The 10,226-nt window shown below is 37.4% G+C and overlaps 1 long non-coding RNA gene across 1 annotated transcript; it reads left to right on the top strand.

Moving 5' to 3' along the window:
• Nucleotides 1-667: 667 nt before the first annotated feature.
• Nucleotides 668-3,398, top strand: LOC144373722 (uncharacterized). Its single transcript, XR_013433279.1, has 2 exons — nucleotides 668-792; nucleotides 1,539-3,398. It is a non-coding gene; the product is annotated as an uncharacterized LOC144373722 (long non-coding RNA).
• Nucleotides 3,399-10,226: the final 6,828 nt, after the last annotated feature.

Genomic DNA, 10,226 nt, shown 5'->3' with positions numbered 1-10,226 from the left:
TGAGTAGGCAGGCTGACTCCCCGCCACACCAGGTGCTCCTGAGAATTGAGACCATGATGTACATGGTGTCATGATTAATGACCAAGTACATACATGATGGTTACATGGGGAGCTTTTCCTTTCAGCGCTAAGATTTCCAAGTCTGGCCCCGTGCAGCATGGCCTTCTCCTTCCTCTTGCCGGAGGCTGGTCCTGCCTGCTGTAGGCCTATCTTCGACCCTCTCACACTTCTTCCAGTAGCTTCCAAGTGTCTTCTCCTCCTGAAGAATGCTCAGACTGAATCATGCAGAAAAGAGAAAGTGAATTTATGACAAGGAGAGGGACCTATGTTTTCAAAAAATTCAATATCAATAAATATTAATAACCCAGCAATTGAGAGCCAACTTAGTGCCAGTCAGAGGATGAAGCTACTGTGTGGATAAGGGTGGAGTCAAAGTGTTACAGAGTGCTATTACAAACCACCCACACATATTGAGCCATACTGAAAGAGGAAAAAGGTCCTGTAATGAGCATGCCAGGCAAGTAGTTGGGAGCAGGCTAGCACTTCAAATCCCAGAACCTGAATTTTGGATGGAGTTTATAAAGGCAAAACTACAGGACAGTTGAGGCACCTGTAGGTCAGAAAAGACCTTGTTGAGACATATTTTGATTACACGAGAGACTTGTTTCAATTTCACATTTTTGTTGTACTTCAGGGCCATAATCAGTTCAAGGTCCTTCTGTACTTCAACATAGATACCGCTGTCGGGAAGCTGAAAAGGAAAAATGTTCAACAAGCACAAAATGGAGTCAGGTCAGAACAAAATGACATTGCTTTGGTTCTTTTCCATTTCAAAAGAACTTCCATTTTTTTATGTTTTTATGTTTAAACTTCTTTTGTTTTAAAAAGAACTTATTTTTAAAGCCAACTTTAGTTGGAGATTGACAGAATTTTAGCCAAAGCTCTCCTAAGTAACACCTTCCTCCAATCCAACCTTGAAATTCACACCAGGGTCCTCAGTAGAAGGACATGAATAAAACAAAATAGTGAATAAAAACAAAGTGTGTTTTCCCTGTGATTGTAAAATCAAAACTCTTGAGATAGAGTGTTCTCTGAAACAGTTTATTGAGTCCTTATAGATGCTAGTGAGGAAAGGGCCACATTCTGGGAAAGTGCCCACAAATTCCAGCAGCAAAACTAAGTAATAGTTGGGAGATGTCCACCAGACCTCTTAGTCAAGAACATTTTTATAATGAAAATTTGGGGAAGGAAGGTGGAAGTTTTTGCACTGAGCCTGCATTGGCTAAGAGGGGCAGATACACTAGCCAGCAAGGCGTGGGGATAGGAGGACAGTCTTTATGGGGAAGTACTTGTTGCTTTTGGGTTGGTCAGAGCTGTAAGCCTGCGGCCCCGGTACCTGTGGCTCAGATGCCTGTGGTTTTTCAAGTCAAGGTTTAAACACACACCCAGGTATGTGGCATTGTTTTGCTGTAGTTGCTGTTGTTGGTTGAGCCTGAAGCTATTAAATGATTAACTTTCCTTATCTTTTCTCCTCTCAGTACTCCTGAAGGACAAATTGGCAGCAAAAATGGCACCACAGCTTTTACTAGATGGGAGGCAACGTCACCAGCTATGGCAGTATAAGAAGAAGGCACCCTTAACTTTAAACATCAGCAGCTTGGCGTCAGCATCACCAGCAGGAGGGGTAGAGACTGGGAGAGGTGCCCATGAGAGCTATGGAGGGGTTCTCTTTGGTGGGCACCAGCTGTGCTCTTTCCTTGGGACAGATCCACCATTTTAGGCTGAGAGAGCAACAAGAGACATCATTTTTGGACACATGGCTGCAGGTAACAGAAACCTCGCCTGAGCTAACTTACACAGAAAGTTTATTGAAAGGAGATTAAGAAATCTCATGGACTTCCAGGGCAGGGACACAGCTGGCTGGGCATGAGAACTGAAGCTGGGTGTGTAGTATTTGGTGAATCCAGAAGTCCTCATTCCTCTTTGCTCATCTCTGGGAGTCTACTCCCCTCCTCCTGCTCTTGGACTCTGTGTGGAGTTCTCCATTTTCCCAGCCTCCAAGACAGAAAATGTTTGCTTGACAGCTCCCAGGGTTGCATGCTCCACCTAGACACAGAGACAGGCTGCTCCCTCTTTCTCACTCCTTGGCTCTATTCCAGTTCTGAAAGTTCTTCAGATGATACTGTGTGGATTGCTTAGGGCTTGCTGCCAGCTCATCAATTGCTGGGGAATAGGATGTTCTTTTGGGAATACTGAAGCCCACTGCAGTCATGTAGAGAAAAACAGTAAGGTCCCTCCTACACAAGGTGCTCTGGTTGGAAAATCAGTAAGTATACCCCAACAGCACTCTGCCAAGAAGCTGATACTGGAAAGAAAACTGGTGACCCGTGTGCAGTAAACTAGAGATTGAATTTACAGATCATAATGTGACATCTGCTAGTAATGCCCAAACTACATGAAAGGAATTTGAAGCATTCTAAAGCTGCTATGAGACTTACACTATAAGAGCCTGCGAAATATGAATGTGGACTGATCCACCTACTTAATTCTTATGCACTCATCAATGTGTCCAGGAAATACATGCCATAGCAAGAAGCATCTGTCAGATTCCACCCACTATCCTTAACACCAATTAGAAGCAACTCCTTTCACCCCTTACCTTGAGAGCCTGTGGTAGAGTAGGGTATAGCAACTGACTACCACAGTCAGCACACAATCAGCACACTTTCCTCTAACATTGGGCTCTTCAGACCATCTGGTCACACTCAGGGAACACTTGAAAGGCAGCATATCTGATGCCCCATATATTCATCATTATTTTTTGAAAAAAAATTATTATGAAGTGATTTTAGAGTTATAGAAAAAATGCAACAGAGAGTTTCCATTTACCCCTCTGCCCAACTTAACCTCTTAACTGGCTACAATAAAACTATCAAAATCAGAAAATTAACACTGGGACAACACTATCAATTCAACTATGGACTGTGTCTCAATTTCAATGGATTTTCCACCAATAACATTTTTCTCTTCAGAATCCTGTTCAGGATTCCACATTGCATTTAGTTTTTTTCTCCTTAAACTCCAATCTGTAAAAGCCTCTGCCCTCCTCCTCCAATTTTGTTTTGACAAGCTGGCTCTTTTGAAGAGCAGATATTTTGTAGACTGTGCCTCAATTTTGATTTGTCGGATCAAACCCATGATTTTGCCAAGAATATAACTGAGATGTTGTGCACCCGACAGTGAGGTTCACGGTGTTCCTAGGTCTTTTGTTGGTGACGTTAACGGGACCTGGTAAAGGCAGTGCCTGTTGGGATTGTCTTCTACTGTAAAGTCATTTTTTCAGAGAACATAGTAATGTTGTGGTCAATAAATCGATTGATAGTGATACTCTCAAAGAATGCAAATCTTGTTCTTTCTCAGACTTTTTCCCTCTGTACCTTTAACATTCATCAGCAGATCCAGAGCAGCAATCATTACTATGGCATTTAAATAACGGTGAATCTCTATTTCCGTCTTCTCCTTTATATTTTTCAATTGGAATTCTACTGTAAGGAAGAACTGTCTTGTTTTGTTTTCCTCATTAAGTGTTGGATATGATTTATATTATTTTAATTTAATTATCATGCTATTCTGCAACCTCTCGTACCTTTGTTTCAGTCAAACACACAACATGAGTGTCTTTCCCTATGCATAAATGCATTTCTACAGGCTTGTGACTAGTGGCCCCTCGGATTTCACTGGATAAAGGTTCTACAACTGGTCTACCAATCCCCACTATCTCCTCTTTAAACACATAGCTTGAAATTTTTAGGAAAAATGTGGAATAAATTTGACCTAATAGACCTTTTCCAAATATTAACAAAAATGAGCTAAAAAGATAAAAATAAAAAGAGAAGTTTTCATTAGCCCTAAAACCAGGAAATGGTTCCAATATCATTTCATAAATGTTGAATGTTTCCCAGATACAGAACAGCTTGACCCAGATGAAAGAAAATATTTATAATCAACTTCAGCATACTGTTCTGAGTACTTGACAATAATTAACAAAGGTTATCCAAAGATCTGAGCAATAAAATAAGCAAGGTTGAGCTTCGTATTCTCACAATTTTTAGGTCATCCCCCATTCCAGTAAATTCAACCACCCCATCTTCCTGAAATAGTCATTTTCTGAAAACAAGGTTTTTACAATATTCCCCAAGCAGTTACAATATAACATGGAACGTGCTTTTGTCAAACAACACACTTCAGCTCTCTCCCCCTGATGCTACTTTCTCCTTACCTTTTACCTTCAGTTGAAAATCACCAATTTGATTAATAGTTGTATATTGAACTCTGAAAGCAGAGGGTACACCTCCTTCTCCAGCTCCATGAAACATTAAATGAAATTACGGAGTCAAGAAAGGAAAGCATTTGAATTTTCTTCTTTATTTTGGTTACATTCCCCAGTCGTTAGTCCCGTCCCTCTCCCCTTCCTGCTCAGGATCTAGTTTAAGTGTTAGCTAAATGGATTGAAGATTTCAGAAATCCACTAAGACTTCTATGATGGGCTTGGTTTTTAAATGTAACTTGGGTTTCCATGGGCATATCAAGGTAAGGGCAGAGTTTACAGCAGTGTTTCAGTCATAATAAGCAACATTAATATTCTGATTCTTTTCATTTGTATTATAAAACTGTTAAATTATTTGATCACCCATAAAGTTACTTCCATCATGAGTGGTGATTTTTTGGTATGAGCTCTCTAGAGACCTCTGGATTCATCTAATGTAGAAAGGTCTCAGGGGTGATAGAGGAAGTTCATTGTTTAGCCTGTAATCCCAGCAGCTCAGGAGGCTGAGGCAGAAGGATTGCAAGTTCAAAGCCAAAACCAACCTCATCATTTTAGAAAAGGCCCTAAGCTACTTAGTAAGACCCTGTCTCAAAATTTAAAATCAAAAGGCTGGGAGTGTGGCTCAGTGGTTAAGCACCCCTGGGTTCAATCTCTACTATCAAAGAAGAAGGAGAAGGAGAAGGAGAAGGAGAAAGAAAAGAAAAAGAAAGTTCATTGTTTATGTTGGTGTTAAAACTATTGACCTATTACTTATTCTTGGCATACTTTCCATATACTCTTGCACAAACATAAGCATAAAATTTATGTACTGTTCAAATTATTAAAACATACAGCATTTTTCTCCACACAACTCCCAGTTTCATATTTTTTTTCCTAGTGGAATTTCATTTTATTTTATTTATCAATTTATTTCCCCCCATTTCTATTGAGGTATGATTAACAAATAAAAAATTTATGTATATAAGGGATATGCAATATATTCTGATACACATATGCACCGTGAGATGACCACAATCGAGCTGATTAACATATTCATCACCTTATAAAGGTAACTTTGTATGCGTAAGAATATTTAAGATCTCTTAGCAAAGAGATATGCCCAATACCATATTATTAACTATAGTCACTGTGTGGTACATCGAGTCTCCAGAATGTCTTCATCCTGTGTAACTGAAACTATGTGCCCTTTAAGCAAGGCTTTCCTACTGTCCCCAGCTCCTGGTAACCACCCTTCTACACTCTGCATATGTGAGTTCAACTCTACAAGATTCCACATATGAGATCATGAAGTAATTGTCTTTCTGTGCCTGGCTTATTTTCCTTAGCATAATGTCTTCTGTGTTCATCTATGTTGTTACAAATGACAGAGTTTCCTTCTTTTAAAGGTTGAATAAATTATATACATCTATATTATATATAGGTATATGTCATATGTGTGTGTGTTCACATTTTTTAATCCATTCATCCATTGACGGTCACTCAGGTTGTTGCCATACTTTGGCTATTGTGAACAATGTTGCAGTGAACATGGAGTATAGATAATTCTTCAACATACTGATTTTAATTTTTTGGATTGCCGAGTAGTGGAATTGCACATGATAGTTCTGTTTTTAATTATTTCTGGAAACTCCACAGTTTACCATAATTATTCTGTCAATTAACATTCCCATCAATAGTGTGCAAGAATTCCTTTTACTCTTCTTTCTCTCCAACACTTATCTTTTGTCTTTTTGATAATTGCTATTCCAAAATTTCCTTGATATTGATACTGAACATTTTTTTCACATACCTGTTGGTCATTTGTATGTCTTCTTTTGAGAAAAGTCCTTTGCCATTTCTCAATGTGTTATGTGTTTTCTTGCTATTAGGTTGAGTTCCTTATATATTTTGGATATAGACCTTATTTGATATCTGATTTGAAAATACTTTCTCCCTGGATTTTCTCTTCACTCTGTTGATTGTACCCTTTGCTGTGCAAAAGCTGTTTAGTTGGATGCAATCCTATTTGTCTATTTTTTCATTCACTGACTGTGCTTTTGGAATCATATCTAAAAAATCATCACCCAGACCAAGATTAAGAACATTTTTTCTATGCTTTCTTCTAGAAGTTTTACATTTTGGTCTTATATTCAGATCTTTAATACATTTTGATTTGTTTCACATTTTTAATATGGTGTGAGTTAAGTTTCCATCTGATTTTATTGTTTTGTGATTGAAATCTAGTTTTATGTAGCTATCCAGTTTTCAAAACCATTTCTTGAAGATAAGGTTCTTTGTTCACTGGGTATTCTTGGTGCCTATATAAAAGATCCCCTTTGCTATAAATAAGAAGATGAGTTCCTGGGTTCTGTATTTGTTGTCACATAACTATTCAGAGTAGCCTTTTAAGATCCTTCACATTTCCGTGGTGCTTGTTGTAAAGTCTTCTTTTATCTACAAGTTTATTTATTTGCATCTTTATTTTTTCCTTAGATGTTTTATTTGTCCTTTCAAAAAATCAGCTGTTAGTTTCCTTGGTCTTTTCTATTTTTTTTCTTTAGTCTTTATTTATAGTTCTATTGGACTACATGTCTGTCCTTATTTTCCTACCACCATAATGTTTTTTAAAAAATTAATATAGCTTTGTAGCCTATTTGAAATCAGGTAATGCAAATTCCAGCTTTCTTCTTTTTGCTCAAGATTGCTTGGCTATTTTGGAGGTCTTTTGTGATAACATATATATTTTAGTATTATTTTCATATCTATGTGTATTTATGTATTATTGTGATTTTATTAGGAATTATACTTTTATCCTTTGTTCTGTTAATGTGGTGTACTATATGGGTTGATGTTCATGTATTGAATCATCTTGCATCCCAGGGGTTAATATTCCTGGATCATGGTATGGTGCATGATCTTTTTTAGTGTGCTGTCAAATTCAGTCTACTAGTATTTTGTTGAGGATTTTTGACAATATGTTCATGAAGAATATTAACCAATAATTTTCTTGCTTATAGAGTCCCTTTCTGGTTTTGGTATCAGGGTGATACTGTTCTCATAGAAGAAGTCTGGAAGTGTTCATTCCTTCTCAATTTTTAGGAAATGTTTGAAAAGAATTGGTGTTTTAATAAGCTTTCTTCACTGCTATGACTAAAGAACCCAACCAAAACAATTGTAGAGGAGGAAAGTTTACTTAAGGGCTCATGGTTTCAGAGCTCTTAGTCCATAGAAAGCTGGCTCTATTCCTTGTGGGCTCAAGGTGAGGCAGAACATTGCTTGGCTCAAGAGTGTGGCAGAGGGAAGCAGCTCACCTGATGATCAGAAAGCAGAGAGAGACAGGTCTCCACTTGCTGGATACAAATATATATGCCAAAACCACACCCCTAATTCTCAACTCCTCCAGCCATATCCTACTACTTCAGTTACCACTCAGTTAATCCCTATCAGGAGATTGATTCACCGATTGGGTTAAGACAATCACAACCCAGTAATTTCTTCTCTGACCTGTCTTGCATTGTCTCACATGTGAGCTTTTGAGGGATACCTCATATCCAAAACCATAACAATTGGCATTAATTTATCTTTAAATATTTTATAGAATTAAAAAATGAAGCATCAGATCCTGGGATTTCTTTGTTGAGAGATTTTTGATTACTGATTCAACCTCCTTATTCATTTTGAATTCTATTTCTTCATGATACAGTCTTGGTAGGTTGTATATTTGAAGGAATTTATCCATTTCTGCCAGGTAATTTAATTTGTTGGCAAATAACTATTCAGAGTAGCCTTTTAAGACCCTTCACATTCCTGTGGTGCTTGTTGTAAAGTCTTCTTTCATCTACAAATTTATTTATTTGAGTCTTTCTTTTTTCCTTAGCTAGTTTAGCTAAAAGTTTGTCAGTTTTATTTGTCTTTTCAAAAAAACAGCTCTTAGTTTCCTTGATATTTTCTGTTGTTTTTTTTAGTCTTTATTTCTCCTATTTCTTTTCTTATTTCCTTCTTTCTGTTAACTTTGGGTTTATTCTTCTCTCTGTAGTTTCTTGAGATATAAAATTAGATTGCTTATTTGAGATCATTCTTTTTCCTTAATGCAGGATTTATCACTATAAATATCCCTCTTAGAACTGCTTTTGCTGCAGACTCTAAGTTTTGGTATTACACTCCAGTTCTTAATACAGAGTTGAGTAAGGCTTTGTTTTCCACAAAGCCCTCCCCAGAAGCTCAGAAAGTTCCATGTGGTCCTCCCAGCCACCTTGATAGTTTTGCTCTCCTAGCTGCCCTCATGCTCCCAATCTCTGCACCCATCACTGCCAAGAATTCCACCCCCACCACCATCAATCCTTGTGGCTTGGGACTCAGGCCACTCTCAGCTTCTTGGGACCACTCCTTAACATCAACACCATCTCATGACCCAGCCTTGTGCAGTCACTGCTCTTAGGTGTGGAGGACCCTCTCTCACACACCCAGATTCACTCCTTTGTACAGCTTATAATGCTGTGGTTGCTGCCCTTGGTGAATCACTGATTCTAAGGATTTAGGTTTTGTTTGTTGGCTTGTGTTTCAAACAACCTTCTTTCTCTCTCACGCCTTGACTGCACTGTTCTCACCAATCATTCCCCTCTCCTTTGTTGACTCTGCAGTGTCCTTGAACCAAGCAAGCTTAAGCAGTTTTACTTGTCCCACAGGGTAAATTCTTTCTGTGATTCTCCTCCATTCTTGAAGGAGCTAGATTCTAGAATGCTGAGCAAATATGCTTAGGAAAAGCATCTGAATTTGCATCAGGCACAATTTGAATTTTCTTTCTGAAATCCCTGGTTTTTTTTAAAAAAATTATTTATTTACTCTAATTTGTTATACATGACAGTAGAATGTATTTTAATTCATAGTACACATATAGAGCACAATTTTTATTGTCTCTGGTTGATCACAAAGTATTTTCACACCATTTGTGCCTTAGGATACTTAGGGTAATGATGTCTATCTCATTCTACCATCTTTTTTATCTCCATGTCCATCTCTTTTCCTCCCTCCCCCTTGCCCTATCTAAAGCTCCTCCATTCCTTCCATGCTTCCCCCCCCATCCTCATTATGTATGGATCAGCATCCACATATCAGAGAAAACATTCAGCCTTTGGTTTTTTGGGATTGGCTTACTTCACTTCAGATAATATTCTCCAACTCCATCCATTTTCCTGCAAATGGCATGATTTTATTCTCTTTTAATACTGTGTAATAGTCCACTGTGTATAGATACAACAATTTGAAATTCCTGTTTTATAAAGGAGGGCTTTGTAAATAAGCAAACAAGATGTAAGGAGAATATTCAATAGTTATATTTTTTTCCTTTTTACATTTATTTTTAAAAGTAATTAATAAAATGATACAAATGATGCCCAAATACATGCTTTTTAAAAACTCAACATTTTGGTGTACTGAGTAATATTATAGTCTCTCTATTCCCCAGCAAACATCCTGCTCAAGTTAGAAGTAGTATTAGCATTAAGTATTTATCACTAGAACATGACACTAAACTTTTATATACATACATGTATATATAAAAAGCTCAGCAAGGTTTTTTTTTCAGTGCTGGGGGTTAAAACAAGGCCTCCTGCATGCTAAGCAAGTGCTCTACCACTGAACTACATCCCAACTATTTTAATGTAATAGGATTATAGTAATGCTCTGTGCAGTTCTCCTGTCCTTAAAAATATGTCTTATCAAGTTCTCTTTATTGTAACATAAATTTACCTCATTCTTTTTAACTTCGGTGAATATTTCTTAGTATGAGCATACCATAATATATTTTAAATGTTTCTTTATCAAGAGATAGTAAAGTTGTTTATAGTCGTTTGCTACAATAAACAATTCTACAGTGACAATTTTGCATAAATGCATATTTGCTTTCTGCAGAAATCAAAGA

Source organism: Ictidomys tridecemlineatus, unplaced genomic scaffold (assembly GCF_052094955.1).
Source record: "Ictidomys tridecemlineatus isolate mIctTri1 unplaced genomic scaffold, mIctTri1.hap1 Scaffold_46, whole genome shotgun sequence".
Lineage (NCBI taxonomy): Eukaryota > Metazoa > Chordata > Mammalia > Rodentia > Sciuridae > Ictidomys > Ictidomys tridecemlineatus.
Note: the sequence above shows the minus strand (reverse complement) of the source record. Positions and strands in the feature narration are given on the sequence as shown.